Genomic DNA, 17,808 nt, shown 5'->3' with positions numbered 1-17,808 from the left:
TAAAATCTAACAAGCAAATTTATTGTGAAAATGAAAGTGTGTACACCAGATAAATTGGACGATAAAGAAATTGCTAATAATAGTATAATAGAGCATGTTTTAGGTTTTTAGGCGTTTAGATGCAGAAATGGACAAATCAAATGTAAAATAAAATGTAATTGATTTAATTAAATATAGATTAATTCTTGTTAGAGCAAAATAATAAATAAATAAATACGTACACACATTAAAAAGCAGCCAAGATGAATGAGTTTCCTTTTTTATATGTAGATTAAAATTGAAGACAGAAGCAGCTGGTATATATGCGTCACTTAATATTCAAATCCAGTAGATCTACTTCAGATTTATTTCTCAACAGTTTATGTCCACGTGGCTGTTTTCGTTTATATTTGCCAAGCTATTATGTATTTTGAAATAATCTTGTCCGTGATGTGTTCGTTCGTACGACGAAAGGCAGAATCCTGCAGCTCGAGAGATATTGTGCCAGTCGCGCTTTCAAATAGTCTTGTACACTTAAACGGGTCACAAACACCTGCATTTAGCTCTTGTGTTATAATGGGTGTATTGTGTGCATTTATGGCAATATTTTATTTGAAAAAGCTCTTAAACAAGAATAAATTCGTTTGTTTTCAACTCTGTACGCGCTGATCGGAGGCGGTGATTTCAGATAGGCAGCTGCAAATATTTCATTTTCACACAAACAGTTCAAAAACATCTGAATTTAGCTCCTGGTGTGTTCTAATTGGTGAATTGTGTGATATCGCTTTAATATTTTAATTTTAAAAGCTATAAAACAAGAATAAACTCGTTTTTTTCTGAGCTCATCATTCCACACGCTCCTGCTCAGAGCGGTGATTCATCTCTCGTGTTTCTCACGTATCACTGACCACACATCAATTTTTAATGAGCCCTGACCCGGTAATAATCATATATGTTGGTTTAGCTTGTCGGTGTGAATTAAATCTAAGTATTTATTTGTATTTTAACCGATTTAAAAATGAAACTAAAAGAGAGTCTCCTCCCTTTCAGTCGAATTTCCCTTTCAGGAATTGCACCTGTAGGGGCGCATTTTCTCTCAGACACTGTAAGTCTCAGCACATAATACTCAAACAGAGGGACAGAGTGAGATGAGATGTCTGACATTTTTTTAATTTTCTGTTACCCATACAGTGTTGTAAAGTCGTGAAACTATCCATATTTACTCAGAATGACTTTTTTTCTGTATGAAAAAAGGTTTTGAAGTGTTTGGAATTTAAAAATGCAGGACAATTAATAATTCCCTTTTTACTGTCATTTAAAAAAATCACGACGTCAAAACCGTTCAAGCTATCCAAAATCCTTTGGCAAATTAAGTTCCTCAATGTTTTGGCATCATGTAGACAAAGTTTGGTGTGTATAGTGTTACTCTCCGCTGAGCAGTATGCATTTATTCACAGCTAAATGTAAAAAAAATCCACATTCAAATCAAAATAGCCGACTTCCTGTTGGTCGTAGCTGATGACTGTGAATTAGAAAGTTGTCCGTCTTGATAAGAACAATTTATGTACCGAGTTTGGTGTCTGTAGCTAAAACTAACCCCCCCACTTTTGACAAAAGGTGGTGCTATAGAGTGCCTCTTCCACGCCCTCTTATGAACTTTTGCCAGTGTCTAGCTGTCACTAATACTGATATGTGTTCTGAGTTTGATGAAATTCTAAGCCTGTTATATGCCTCAAAATCACCTGAGAAGTATTCCAGTTTGACATGTTGCCACGGCAACAATATTTTTAGATATCAATATACCCCCAGCAGATTCATTTCGGCTGTGTTTTAACATTATTCTGATGAAGTTTGAAGCAAATCGAGTAAAATTAAGATGCTGAATTCAAAGCATTTTGAAAATGACACACTTCCTGCTGCCAGTTGGTGGCGCTATAACTTTGACTCCTAATAGTCACATATATGCGATCGACATCATACAACGATTAATCTGATGAAGTTTGATTAAAATCAGGAAATGTATGTGGATGGTATTAGACACTTCCTGTTTCTCATTTCTCGCCATAATTTCAACGCCTCGCCACGAGCAAGCCATTCGAGATATCAAAAATCCCCTGGCAATTTTCCATCCCCAATGTCTTGAGATCATGTTGACCGAGTTTGGTGGCAATCGGGTAAAAATCCTATGACAAGTATATCAAATTCCAGAGCATGCGCTTTTTACATAACTCTAAATAGCTGACTTCCTGTTGGGCGGAGCCCAATGACATGCAATACGAAAATTGTTCGGCACAATGAGATCTATATGTGTACTGAGTTTCATATGAATATGTGCAAGTATGTGTGAGCTATACATCAACATTTCTGACTGTGTTCCAGGGGGCGCTGTAGAGCCCTTGTGGGACGCCCGGGTCACAGCCTCTGCAGGCTCCTAAAGGGCAAAGATTCCAAAGTGTGTGCAAATTTTCAAGAGTTTTTGAGTATGTTAGGGACCTCAAAAGCCCCCACAACTTTGACGAAAAATATGAATACTAAACCTTAAATAGCCAACTTCCTGTTGGGCGGAGCCTATGACATGCAGTAAGAAAGTTGTTTGGTTTAATGAGATCTACATGTGTACCGAGTTTCATGTGTCTACGTGCAAGTATGAATGATATATGGCCCTCAGTATTCCAGGGGGCGCTGTAGAGCCCCTGTGCCACGCCCGTGTATCAGTCTCTGCCCGGCCCTAATGGCCGCAGGTTTCAATCTGTGTGCCAATTTTCAAGAGTTTTCGAGCATGTTAAGGACCCCAAAAGCCCCCGAAACCTTGAAGAAAAATAATAATAAATATAGCTGCAAGCAGCGATGTCGGGCTCAAGCCATCAGTGCAACGCCACCCTGGTGGCATCGGGAAAACTGTGCCCAGCGGGCATAAGCATTTACAGTAACCCTCTGACAATCAAGTTTTAAGGGATGTGGCAGTTAAAGGGTTAATCCGACCAATCTAGACTTTGAAATCACATACACAGAACAATATATATAACTTTAGTAACACTTTATTTTAAAATGTATAAAAAATGTATAAGGTGTGCATTGTAGCTGACACCTATATGAACACATTACAATTGTTTTGTGACTACAAGTCTTTCTTCTCAAATGCTATTGAGTGGTCGCGAACGCGGATGGGAGAATGGCGCATATTTGTTTTGTTTTTTTTGAGCAACTGGTGCCCCCTCTGGGAGTTGGTGCTCTACGAAGACTGCATACTCTGCATATAGGGAGCGGCGGTACTATCTGGAAGATATATTCCTCAAACCATCGTACAAGTGAAGGTGATGCTAGTCCTTCAAGAATCGCTCAAAACCTTTTCAAGTGTACAGTTTCCTTTTATTGCATCTTGAAATAAATATTTCTGAATTCTGAATCAAACTGGGTTGTGTTTATTGATTTATTTTATAAGACAACTGAAACTTTAATCTCCTTTGTAATATATGTGCTTTTAAACCAAGAACAATGTAATTAGAGATGTATTCCTGCTTAATAATGACTATTATTAAGGGAAAAGGCTTTATAATCATGAACTATTTACTAATGCTTAGCTAATGAGTGCAGTTATTATAAAGTGTTACCAATGCATTTACTAATGTTAACAAATTAGACATTATTATACAGTGTTACCAAACCCTTTAATAATTTATTAGTGTTTTGTAATGATTTTAATGACCTATAAGCATTTGTGAAATAGTTTTGCTTGCATTGCAGCTTAATCTGTCAGTTGAAGAGTTTTACTGTTACATCCATGAGATTAATAAATGTCATGTCATGTCACAGGTTGTCATAGGTCAGTATCAAATGAGTTTGAAATTATAATTTGCAGCACAAATAAGGCTTCTTAGGATGTTTTTAAATCCCAAAAACTGTCAGAAAAGGATAAGGCCTAAGAGATTTCTTAACCTGTAATGAAAGGAAAAAAACACCACCATTAGCAACAACAAAAACAATAACAATTTAAAATATAGATTTTTTTTCCTGATTATTAAAGGAATGATTAGGTCTCTCTCTCTCTCTCTCTCTCTCTCTCTCTGCCAGACAGCCCCTCCCTACAATCCACACACACTGTCAGTCACCAAAGATTCACAGTCACCAACCCCCTCACACTCACACTCCCCCTCCCTCTCCCCCTCCCTTTCCTCACACAGACGGAGTGGCCAGAGTGAGATCATGTCAGTTGAGAAGTCTGACAGTTTTTTCTTTTCTTTTATCCATACAGTGTTGTAAAGTCATGAAACTATGCATATTTCCTCATAATGATTTGATCTCTGTATGAAAACATGCCTTGAAGTGTTTGGAAGCTGCAATTTAGACATACAATACAATTAATGTTTCCCTTCTTACTGTCATTTCAAAAAATCACCACGTCAAAACCGTTCAAGCTAACCAAAATCCGTTCGCAATTTAAGTTCCTCGATGTTGTTTCTTCATGTAGTCAAAGTTTGGTGTGTATAGTGTACTTCCCATGTGAGGAGTATGCATTAATTCACAACTGTAAAATCTCAAAAATACACATTCAAATCAAAATAGCTGACTTCCTGTTGATCGTAGCTTATGACTGTGAATTAGAAAGTTGTCCGTCTTGATAAGAACAATTTAAGTACCGAGTTTGGTGTCTGTAGCTAAAACTAAATAAAATGCATTATTATTATTATTAGCTGTACACTTGCTAAACATTTTTAAATATAAACTTATGCAATTGTGTGTGTGTATATATATATATATATATATATATATATATATATATATATATATTTATATATATATATAAATTCAAGTGTACAGTTTTCTTTTATTGCATCTTGAAATAAATATTTATGAGTTCTGTGTTTGTTTATTTTATTTATTTTATTTTTTATTTTACATTTTTTTAGGGAGATTACAGCCTTTAATCTCCTCAAAATAAATGTGCATATAAACCATGAACAATTTAATTATAGCTGTATTTATAAAATGCTTACTAAAATATTAATTTTGGGAGAAGGCTATATAAAGCATGAACTGACTATTTACTAATGCTTAGCTAAGAATTGCAGCTATTATGAAGTGTTACCAATGCATTTACTAATGTTAACAATTGAGACATTATTTTAAAGTGTTACCAAATCCTTAAATAATTTAAAAGTGTTTTGTTATGATTTCATTAACCTATAAGCATTTGTGAAATAGTTCTGCTTGCATTAAAGCTTAGTCTTCATCTGTGAGCTGAACAGTTTTACTGTTACATCCTTGAGATTATGTAAATTCAAATAAATGTCATGTCACAGGGTGACAGAGGTCAGTATCAAATGAGTTTGAAATTATTATTTGCAGCACAAATAAGGTTTTTTAGGATTTTTTTTAATCCCTGAAACTGTCAGAAAAGGATAAGGCCTAAGATATTTCTTAAGATGTAATGATAACAGCACAATTAGCAACAACAACAAAAAAATTACTATTTAAAATACAGTTTTTTTTCTGGTGATTAAAGAGATGTTTAAGTCTCTCTCTCTCTCTCTCTCTCTCTCTCTGTCTGTCTGCCACTCAGCTCACACCCCTCCCCCACTCACACTCACACACACACACAGAGTCAGCACACAGAGTGACAGAGTGAGATCAGATGTCTGACAGTTTTTTAATTTTCTTTTAATCATACAGTGCTGTAAAGTCATGAAACTATGCATATTTCCTCAGAATCACTGGTTTTCTAAATTAAAAATGTTTTTTAAAGGTTTGGAAGCTGCAATTTAAAAATACAAGACGATTAATGTTTCACTTTTTACTGTCATTTCAAAAAATCACCACGACAAAACCGTTCAAGCTAACCAAAATCTGTTCGCAATTTAAGTTCCTCGATGTTTTTTCTTCATGTAGACAACGTTTGGTGTGTATAGTGTACTTCCCCTGTGAGGAGTATTCATTAATTCACAACTGTAAAATCTCAAAAATACACATTCAAATCAAAATAGCCGACTTCCTGTTGATCGTAGCTGATGACTGTGAATTAGAAAGTTGTCCGTCTTGAAAAGAACAATTTATGTACCAAGTTTGGTGTCTGTAGCTGAAACTAACCCCCCCACTTTTGACAAAAGGTGGCGCTATAGAGTGCCTCCTTCACACCCTTTTAAAAGCTTTTGCCATTGTCTAGCTATCAAGAATACTGATATGTGTTTTGAGTTTCATGTAAATCTGAGCTTGTTGTCTGCCTCAAACTCACCATAACAGAACATTCAAGTTTGACACGTTGCCATGGCAACACTATATCAGATATCAATATCCCCACAACAGATTTACATCGGCCGTGTTTTGTCATTATTCTGATGAAGTTTTAAGTAAATCGAGTAAAAATAAGATGCTGAATTCAAAGCATTTGGAAAATGACACACTTCCTGCTGCCAGTTGGTGGCGCTATAACGTTGACTCTTAATAGTCACATATATACAATCGGTATCATACAACGAACAAACCCATGAAGTTTGATCAAATTCAGGAAATGTATGTGGATGTTATTAGACATTTCCTGTTTCTCATTTCTCGCCATAAGTTCCATGCCTCGCCACGGGCAAACCGTTCGAGATATCAAAAATCCCCTCGCAATTTTTCATCCTCAATGTCTTGAGATCATGTTCACCGAGTTTCGTGGCGAACGGGTTGAAAACCTCAGAGGAGTATTTCAAATTCCAGAGCATGCTTTTTTTAAACAGCCCTGAATAGCTGACTTCCTGTTGGGCGGAGCCTATGACATAAAGTGTGAAAGTTGTTCGGCTCAATGAGATCTATAAGTGTACCGAGTTTGATATAAATACATGCAAGTGTGTGTGAGCTATGGTTCAAGAATTCTGACTGTCTTCCAGGGGGCGCTGTAGAGCCCCTGTGCCACGCCCGGGTCCCAGCCTCTGCGGCGTCCTGATGGCCGCAGATTCCAATGTGTGTGCCAATTTTCAAGAGTTTTTGAGCATGTTAAGGCCCCCAAAACACCCCGGAAGGTTTAATAAAAAATAAAAATAATAATAATAAATATAGCTGCAAGCAGCGATGGCGGGCTCAAGCCACCAATGCCATCGCCACCCCGGTGGCATCAGGTAAACTGTGGCCAGCGGGCACATGCATTCACAATATCCCTCTGGCAGTGAGGTTTTAAAGGATATGGCGGTTAAAGGGTTAATCCGAATCATCTAGACTTTAAAATCACATTCACAGAACAATATATATATATATATATATATATATATATATATATATATATATATATATATATATATATATATATGTATATATATATATATATATATATATATATATGTATATATATATATATATATATTTATATATGTATATATTTAGTAACACTTTACAATAAGATTTCATTTATAAACATTATGTTAACATGAACAATATTTATATAGCATTCATTCATGTCAGTTAATATTCCAAACTTAAACATTAAAACATTGTTTTATTGTGATTTTTTTTCCAAGCACATTTTACCAATTCCAAACCATATCAATCTTAATAACTACCATTATTTTTTATTTAATCATTTATGAGTGCTATACAATAGTCCAGGAAAGCTGGAAGAGAAAAACTCCTTATATTCATGTGCATAATTATTAGGCATGTTTTCTTTTACAGATGAAATGCGCTAAAAAAGAGTTTTAACTCAAACTGTTTTAACTCAAAGTCGAAAATTATGAAATACCCATGAGAAATATCAAACACAAATGCAATACAGAAATAGATAAGTTAAGACGTGACCATTGTACAAAAATGCTGACTGGGTCATGAGGTCAGAAAAGAAGAAGAAAAAAAAACAGGTCAAGAAGAACTGACAAAAATAATTGCAAAATAATTAGGAATTAATGTGAAGATTAATTTTTAGTAAATTCTGCAAGACAGACTTTCAGGAAAGGAGGTGGAATAAAAATGAGCTCCTAAATCTTAATCCCGGATTCTGGAAGATATATTCCTCAAACCATCGGACAAGAGGAGGTGGTGCTGGTCCTTCACGAGTCACTCCAATCTGTTCATAAAGCCTATATATAAAGTCTTAATATATAGTATTTCACAATACTTCATGGTATTCTAATTAAATCATTTTTTGGAATCTTTGATTTCTCAGAACCTGACACATTGTAATTCTGAGACTCCAGGAAAGTGGCAGTTCTGTAAAATGTTGGCACTGGAGACTAAATGCTCCCTGATAGTTTCACACCTAATTCACTTAACACACACACAAACACACATTACCCACAGTGACAGAGGGACAGAGTGACATCAGATGTATGATAGTTTTTTAATTTTCTATCATCCATATAGTGTTGTATAGTCATGAAACCATGCATATTTCCTCAGAATGACTTGTCTTCTATGTGTACATTTTTTTGAAGCGTTTAGAAGCTGCACTTAAAAAAATAAAAGACATTTACTGGTTACTTTTTTACTGTTATTTCAAAAAATCACCACGACAAAACCATTCAAGCCATTCAAAATTCATCCGCACCTGTTCTGTAAGATACATTCTTTAAACAGTGGTAAAAGAGGATGTGGTGCTGATCCTTCAAGAGTCACTCAAAACGTATCTGTCCATAAAGCCTATAAAGAATTATTCTTAATATACAGTTCACAATACTTCAGCTTGTTATTCTAATTAAGTGAGGGTCATTTTATCAGTAAAATACATAAAATTCATATTATCTTTCTTTGAAAGATTTCTATAAATGATTTAAATCATACTTGTTTCTACAATAATTATTTAAAAGTAATCCTATAGCTCCATCTGGTGGCCATTATTGGTACTAAGAATTGCAAGCTTGATTTATATGTTATGATAGTTTTAATTTTATGCTGGCTCTTGAAAATGATAAAGCTATGAAACTTACTGTGCTTCCTTCAAATGATGACTTCTACGTATATAAAAAATTATGAAGAGTTGGAATTAAAAATTTTAAAGATATAGTAAAATAACTATTGTATTTTTTATGTTACTTTAATAAATCGCTATGGCCACACCATTTAAGGTATCCTAAACCCATTCGCAATTTAACATCTTCAGTATATTGGCTTCATGTTAAAAAAGTTTGGTGTGAACTACTTGTGTCTTCTTGGAGGAGAATGAATTCATTTACAGGCTGAGTTTATCATAAATCCACAATAACATTTCTGAGTTCTGTATCAATCTGTGTTGTTGTTTGTTTATTTTCATTTTTCATAGGAAGATAATTGACACTTTACTCTCCTTTTTAATAAATGTGCTTATAAACCAAGAACAAGCTATTTATAGCTGTATTTATAAACTGCTTACTACTGACTATTAATATTGGGACAAGGCTTTATGAAGCATGAACTGACTATTTACAAATGAGTGAAGTTATTATAAAGTGTTATCAATGCATTTGCTAATGTTAACAAATTAAATATTATTTTACAGTGTTATCAAATCCCTTAAATGATTTGTAAGTGTTTTGTAATGATTTTATTGGCCTACAAGCATTTGTGAAAGTTCTGCTTGTATTACAGCTTAGTCTTGATCTGTGAGCTGAACAGATTTACTGTTACATCCATGAGATTATGTAAATTCAAATAAATATCATGTCCCAGGATGTCAGAGGTCAGTATCAAATTAGTTTGAAATTATTATATGCAGCACAAATAAGGTTTTTTAGGATTTTTAAAAATCCCTAAAACTGTCAGAAAAGGATAAGGCCCAAGATTTCTATGTGAGTGGCTAAATTTGTTTGTTTTTATAACTATAATGCATAAACTATGAAACTATACAAAATGTATAAAAAAGTACAAGTTATTCTTTCCCAATGTTTTTTTTTTTTTTTTTTTTTTGGATTTACATTTTAAAAAATTAGCCTACTGCATTCATTCTAAACAGCTTGAATAAAACCTGTCAATATTTATTATAGACCACTATAACTGTGTATAATCTAACAAACAAGTTTATTATGAAAATAAAAGCGTGTACACCAGATAAATTGAACGATAAAGAAATTGCTAACAATAGTATAATAGAGCATGTTTTAGGTTTTTAGGCGTTTAGATGCAGAAACGGAAAAATCAAATGTAAAATAAAATGTAATTGATTTAATTAAATATAGATTAAGTCTTGTTAGAGCAAAATAATAAATAAATACGTACACACATTAAAAAAGCAGCCAAGATGAATGAGTTTAATTTTTTATATAGATTAAAATTGAAGACAGAAGCAGCTGGTATATGCGGTCACTTAATATTAAAATCCAGTAGATCCACTTCAGATTTATTTCTCAACAGTTTATGTTCACGTGGCTGTTTTCGTTTATATTAGCCAAGCTATTATGTATTTTGAAATAATCTTGTCCGTGATGTGTTCGTTCTTACGACGAAAGGCAGAATCCTGCAGCTCGAGAGATCAATGTTATTCTGCCAGTCGCGCTTTCAAACAGTCTTGCACACATAAACGGGTCACAACCACCTGCATTTAGCTCGTGTTGTGTTATAATGGATGTATTGTGTGCATTTATGGCAATAATTTATTTTAAAAAGCTCTTAAACAAGAATAAATTCGTTAGTTTTGAAATTGTGACACTGTGCGCGCTGATCGGAGGCAGTGATTTCAGATAGGCAGCCGCGAATATTTCATTTTCACACAAACAGTTCAAAAACATCTTAATTTAGCTCTTGGTGTGCTCTAATTGCTGAATTGTGTGATATCGCTGCAATACTTTATTTTTAATAGCTATAAAACAAGAATAAACTCGTTTTTTCTGAGCTCACCATTCCACACGCTGGTGCTCAGAGCAGTGATTCATCTCTCAAACACGTATCACTGACCACACATCAATTATTAATGAGCCCTGACCTGATAATAATCATATATGTTGGTTTAGCTTGTCAGTGTGAATTAAATCCAAGTATTTATTTGTATTTTAACCGATTTAAAAGTGAAACCAAAAGACAGTCTCCTCCCTTTTTTAGTCCGGTAACTGCACCTGTAGGGGCGCTATTTCTCTCAGACAATGGAAGTCTAAGCACACACACTCAAACAGATGGACAGAGTGAGATGAGATGTCTGACAGTTTTTTAATTTTCTGTTATCCATACAGTGTTGTAAAGTCATGAAACTATGCATATTTACTCAGAATAACTTTTTTTCTGTATGAAAAAAGGTTTTGAAGTGTTTGGAATTTAAAAATGCAGGAAAATTAATAATTCCATCTTTACTGTCATTTAAAAAAAATCACCACGACAAAACCATCCAAGCTATCCAAAACCCATTCACAATTTAAGTTCCTCAATGTTTTTTCAACATGTAGACAAAGTTTGGTGTGTATAGTGTTACTCTTCTCTTAGCAGTATGCATTAATTCACAGCTAAATGTAAAAAACAATCCACATTCAAATCAAAATAGCCGACTTCCTGTTGGTCGTAGCTGATGACTGTGAATTAGAAAGTTGTCCGTCTTGATAAGAACAATTTTTGTACTGAGTTTGGTGTCTGTAGCTAAAACTAACCCCCCCACTTTTGACAAAAGGTGGCGCTATAGAGTGCCTCTTCCACGCCCTCTTATGAAATTGTGCCAGTGTCTAGCTGTCACTAATACTGATATGTGTTCTGAGTTTGATGAAATTCTAAGTATGTTATATGCCTCAAAATCACCTGAGAAGTATTCCAGTTTGACATGTTGCCACGGCAACAATATTTTTAGGTATCAATATCCCCCTTGCAGATTTATATCGGCTGTGTTTTAACATTATTCTGATGAAGTTTGAAGCAAATCGAGTAAAAATAAGATGCTGAATTCAAAGCATTTTGAAAATGACACACTTCCTGCTGCCAGTTGGTGGCGCTATAACTTTGACTCCTAATAGTCACATATATGCGATCGACATCATACAATGAATAATCTGATGAAGTTTGATTAAAATTAGGAAATGTATGTGGATAGTATTAGACACTTCCTGTTCCTCATTTCTCGCCATAATTTCAAAGCCTCGCCACGAGCAAACCGTTCGAGATATCAAAAATCCCCTGGCAATTTTTCATCCCCAATGTCTTGAGATCATGTTGACCGAGTTTGGCGGCAATTGAGTAAAAAACTTATGACAAGTATTTCAAATTCCAGAGCATGCGCTTTTTACATAACTCTAAATAGCTGACTTCCTGTTGGGCGGAGCCTATGATATTCAATATGAAAGTTGTTCGGCACGATGAGATCTATATGTGTACTGAGTTTCATATGAATATTGGCAAGTATGTGTGAGCTATACATCAACATTTCTGACTGTGATCCAGGGGGCGCCGTAGAGCCCCTGTGCCATGCCCGGGTCCCAGCTTTTGCAGGCTCCTAAAGGCCACAGATTCCAATGTGTGTGCAAATTTTCAAGAGTTTTTGAGTATGTTAAGGACCCCAAAAGCCCCCACAACTTTGACGAAAAATATGAATACTAAACTGTAAATAGCCAACTTCCTGTTGGGCGGAGCCTATGACATGCAGTACGAAAGTTGTTTGGTTTGATGAGATCTACATGTTTACCGAGTTTCGTGTGTCTACGTGCAAGTATGTATGATATATGGCCCTCGGTATTCCAGGGGGCGCTGTAGAGCCCCTGTGCCACGCCCGTGTATCAGTCTCTGCCCGGCCCTAATGGCCGCAGGTTCCAATGTGTGTGCCAATTTTCAAGACTTTTTAAGCATGTTAAGGACCCCAAAAGCCCCCGAAACCTTGGAAAAAAATTAGAAGAATAAATAATAATAATAATAATAACAAATAATCCTAAGGAAAACAATAGGGCTCTCGCCCTCCAGGCTTGAGCCCTAATAATAAATATAGCTGCAAGCAGCGATGGCGGGCTCAAGCCACCAATGCCATCGCCACCCCGGTGGCATCAGGTAAACTGTGCCCAGTGGGCACATGCATTCACAATATCCCTCTGGCAGTGAGGTTTTAAAGGATACGGCAGTTAAAGGGTTAATCTGAATCATCTAGACTTTAAAATCACATTCACAGAACACTATATATATATATATATATATATATATATATATATATATATATATATATATATATATATATATATATATATATATATATATATATATATATATATATATATTTAGTAACACTTTACAATAAGATTTCATTTATAAACATTATGTTAACATGAACAATATTTATATAGCATTCATTCATGTCAGTTAATATTCCACACTTAAACATTAAAATATTGTTTTATTGTGATTTTTTTCCAAGCACAATTTACCCATTCCAAACCATATCAATCTTAATAACTACCATTATTTTTTATTTAATCATTTATGAGTGCTATACAATAGTCCAGGAAAGCTGGAAGAGAAAAACTCCTTATATTCATGTGCAGAATTATTAGGCATGTTTTCTTTTACAGATGAAATGCGCTAAAAAAGAGTTTTAACTCAAACTGTTTTAACTCAAAGTCGAAAATTATAAAAAACCCATGAGAAATATCAAACACAAAATCAATACAGAAATGGATAAGTTAAGACTTGACCATTGTACAAAAATGCTGACTGGGTCATGAGGTCAGAAAAGAAGAAAAAAAAAAAAAAAACAGGTCAAGAAGAACTGATAAAAATAATTGCAAAATAATTAGAAATTAATGTGAAGATTAATTTTTAGTCAATTCTGCAAGACAGACTTTCAGGAAAGGAGGTGGAATAAAAATGAGCTCCTAAATCTTAATCCCAGATTCAGGAAAATATATTCCTCAAACCATCGGACACGAGGAGGTGGTGCTGGTCCTTCACGAGTCACTCTAATCTGTTCATAAAGCCTATATATAAAGTCTTAATATATAGTATTTCACAATACTTCATGGTATTCTAATTAAATCATTTTTTGGAATCTTTGATTTCTCAGAACCTGAAACATTGTAATTCTGAGACTCCAGGAAAGTGGCAGTTCTGTAAAATGTTGGCACTGGAGACTAAATGCTCCCTGATAGTTTCACACCTAATTCACTTAACACACCCACACACACACACACACACACACACACACACACACACACACACATTACCCACAGTGACAGAGGGACAGAGTGACATCAGATGTATGATAGTTTTTTAATTTTCTATCATCCATATAGTGTTGTATAGTCATGAAACTTTGCATATTTCCTCAGAATGACTTGTCTTCTATGTGTAAATTTTTTTGAAGTGTTTAGAAGCTGCACTTAAAAAAATAAAAGACATTTACTGGTTACTTTTTTACTGTTATTTAAAAAAATCACCACGACAAAACCATTCAAGCCATTCAAAATTCATCCGCACCTGTTCTGTAAGATACATTCTTTAAACATTGGTAAAAGAGGATGTGGTGCTGATCCTTCAAGAGTCACTCAAAACGTATCTGTCCATAAAGCCTGTAAAGAATTATTTCTTAATTTACAGTTCACAATACTTCAGCTTGTTATTCTAATAAAGTGAGGGTCATTTTATCAGTAAAATACATAAAATTCATATTATTTTTCTTTGAAAGATTTCTATAAATGATTTAAATCATACTTGTTTCTACAATAATTATTTAAAAGTGATCATATAGCTCCATCTGGTGAATTGCAAGCTTGATTTATATGTTATGATAGTTTTAATTTTATGCTGGCTCTTGAAAATGATAAAGCTATGAAACTTACTGTGCTTCCTTCAAATGATGACTTCTACGTATAAAAAAATTATGAAGAGTTGGAATTAAAAATTTTAAAGATATAGTAAAATAACTATTGTATTTTTTTATGTTACTTTAATAAATCTCTATGGCCACACCATTTAAGGTATCCTAAACCCATTCGAAATTTAACATCTTCAGTGTATGGCTTCATGTTAAAAAAGTTTGGTGTGAACTACTTGTGTCTTCTTGGAGGAGTATGAATTCATTTACAGCTGATTTTATCATAAATACACAATAACATTTCTGAGTTCTGTATCAATCTGTGTTGTTGTTTGTTTATTTTTATTTTTTTTATTTTTCATAGGAAGATAACTGACTCTTTACTCTCCTTTTTAATAAATGAGCTATTTATAGCTGTATTTATAAACTGCTTACTACTGACTATTAATATTGGGACAAGGCTTTATGAAGCATGAACTGACTATTTACTAATGAGTGCAGTTATTATAAAGTGTTTTCAATGCATTTGCTAATTTTAACAAATTAGACATTATTTTACAGTGTTATAAAACCCCTTAAATGATTTTTAATACATAAACTATGAAATTATACAAAATGTATAAAAAAGTACAACAGTTATTCTTTTCCAATGTTTTTTTATTTTTTATTTATTTATTCATTTATTTTTGGATTTACATTTAAAAAAATTAGCCTACGGCAATCATTCTAAACAGCTTGAATAAAACCTGTTAATATTTATTATAGACCACTGTAACTGTATATAATCTAAGAAACAAGTTAATTATGAAAATAAAAGTGTGTACACCAGATAAATTGGACGATAAAGAAATTGCTAACAATAGTATAATAGAGCATGTTTTAGGTTTTTAGGCGTTTAGATGCAGAAATGGACAAATCAAATTTAAAATAAAATGTATTTGATTTAATTAAATATAGATTAAGTCTTGTTAGAGCAAAATAATAAATAAATACGTACACACATTAAAAAAGCAGCCAAGATGAATGAGTTTAATTTTTTATATAGATTAAAATTGAAGACAGAAGCAGCTGGTATATGCGGTCACTTAATATTAAAATCCAGTAGATCCACTTCAGATTTATTTCTCAACAGTTTATGTTCACGTGGCTGTTTTCGTTTATATTAGCCAAGCTATTATGTATTTTGAAATAATCTTGTCCGTGATGTGTTCGTTCTTACGACGAAAGGCAGAATCCTGCAGCTCGAGAGATCAATGTTATTCTGCCAGTCGCGCTTTCAAATAGTCTTGCGCACTTAAACGGGTCACAAACACCTATATTTAGCTCGTGTTATGTTATAATGGATGTATTGTGTGCATTTATGGCAATAATTTATTTTAAAAAGCTCTTAAACAAGAATAAATTCGTTAGTTTTGAACTTGTGACACTGTGCGGGCTGATCGGAGGCAGTGATTTCAGATAGGCAGCCGCGAATATTTCATTTTCACACAAACAGTTCAAAAACATCTTAATTTAGCTCTTGGTGTGTTCTAATTGGTGTATTGTGTGATATCGCTGCAATAATTTATTTTTAATAGCTATAAAACAAGAATAAACTCGTTTTTTTCTGAGCTCGTCATTCCACACGCTCCTGCTCAGAGCGGTGATTCATCTCTCGTGTTTCTCACATATCACTGACCACACATCCATTATTGATGAGCCCTGACCTGATAATAATCATATATGTTGGTTTAGCTTGTCAGTGTGAATTAAATCCAAGTATTTATTTGTATTTTAACCGATTTAAAAGTGAAACCAAAAGACAGTCTCCTCCCTTTTTAAGTCCGGTAACTGCACCTGTAGGGGCGCTATTTCTCTCAGACAATGGAAGTCTAAGCACACTCACTCAAACAGAGGGACAGAGTGATATGAGATGCCTGACAGTTTTTTAATTTTCTGTTATCCATACAGTGTTGTAAAGTCATGAAACTATGCATATTTACTCAGAATGACTTTTTTTCTGTATGAAAAAAGGTTTTGAAGTGTTTGGAATTTAAAAATGCAGGAAAATTAATAATTCCATCTTTATTGTCATTTAAAAAAATCACCACGACAAAACCATCCAAGCTATCCAAAACCCATTCACAATTTAAGTTCCTCAATGTTTTTTCAACATGTACACCAAGTTTGGTGTGTATAGTGTTACTCTCCTCTGAGCAGTATGCATTAATTCACAGCTAAATGTAAAAAACAATCCACATTCAAATCAAAATAGCCGACTTCCTGTTGGTCGTAGCTGATGACTGTGAATTAGAAAGTTGTCCGTCTTGATAAGAAAAATTTTTGTACCGAGTTTGGTGTCTGTAGCTAAAACTAACCCCCCCACTTTTGACAAAAGGTGGCGCTATAGAGTGCCTCTTCCACGCCCTCTTATGAACTTTTGCCAGTGTCTAGTTATCATAAATACTGATATGTGTTCTGAGTTTGATGAAATTCTAAGCATGTTATATGCCTCAAAATCACCTGAGAAGTAGTCCAGTTTGACATGTTGCCACGGCAACAATATTTTTAGATATCAATATCCCCCCAGCAGATTTATATCGGCTGTGTTTTAACATTATTCTGATGAAGTTTGAAGCTAATCGAGTAAAAATAAGTTGCTGAAATCAAAGCATTTTGAAAATGACACACTTCCTGCTGCCAGTTGGTGGCGCTATAACTTTGACTCCTAATAGTCACATATATGCGATCGACCTCATACAATGAATAATCTGATGAAGTTTGATTAAAATCAGGAAATGTATGTGGATGGTATTAGACACTTCCTGTTTCTCATTTCTCGCCATAATTTCAGCGCCTCGCCACGAGCAAACCGTTTGAGATATCAAAAATCCCCTGGCAATTTTTCATCCCCAATGTCTTGAGATCACGTTGACCGAGTTTGGTGGCAATCGGCAAAAAAACCTATGACAAGTATTTCAAATTCCAGAGCATGCGCTTTTTACATAACTCTAAATAGCTGACTTCCTGTTGGGTGGAGCCTATGACAAGCAATACGAAAGTTGTTCGGCACGATGAGATCTATATGTGTACTGAGTTTCATATGAATATGTACAAGTATGTGTGAGCTATACATCAACATTTCTGACTGTGATCCAGGGGGCGCCGTAGAGCCCCTGTGCCACGCCCGGGCCCCAGCCTCTGCA

At 34.3% G+C, this 17,808-nt stretch overlaps 1 long non-coding RNA gene across 1 annotated transcript; it reads left to right on the top strand.

Annotated features, from left to right (window-relative positions):
* The first annotated feature begins 10,804 nt into the window (after positions 1-10,804).
* LOC127946293 (uncharacterized) lies at positions 10,805-17,405 on the top strand. Its single transcript, XR_008151061.1, has 2 exons — positions 10,805-11,144; positions 16,637-17,405. It is a non-coding gene; the product is annotated as an uncharacterized LOC127946293 (long non-coding RNA).
* Positions 17,406-17,808: the final 403 nt, after the last annotated feature.

The sequence above is a fragment of the Carassius gibelio genome, chromosome A24, assembly GCF_023724105.1.
Source record: "Carassius gibelio isolate Cgi1373 ecotype wild population from Czech Republic chromosome A24, carGib1.2-hapl.c, whole genome shotgun sequence".
NCBI lineage: Eukaryota > Metazoa > Chordata > Actinopteri > Cypriniformes > Cyprinidae > Carassius > Carassius gibelio.
The sequence above is the reverse complement of the archived record's forward strand: the minus strand, read 5'-3'. Positions and strand labels throughout refer to the sequence as shown.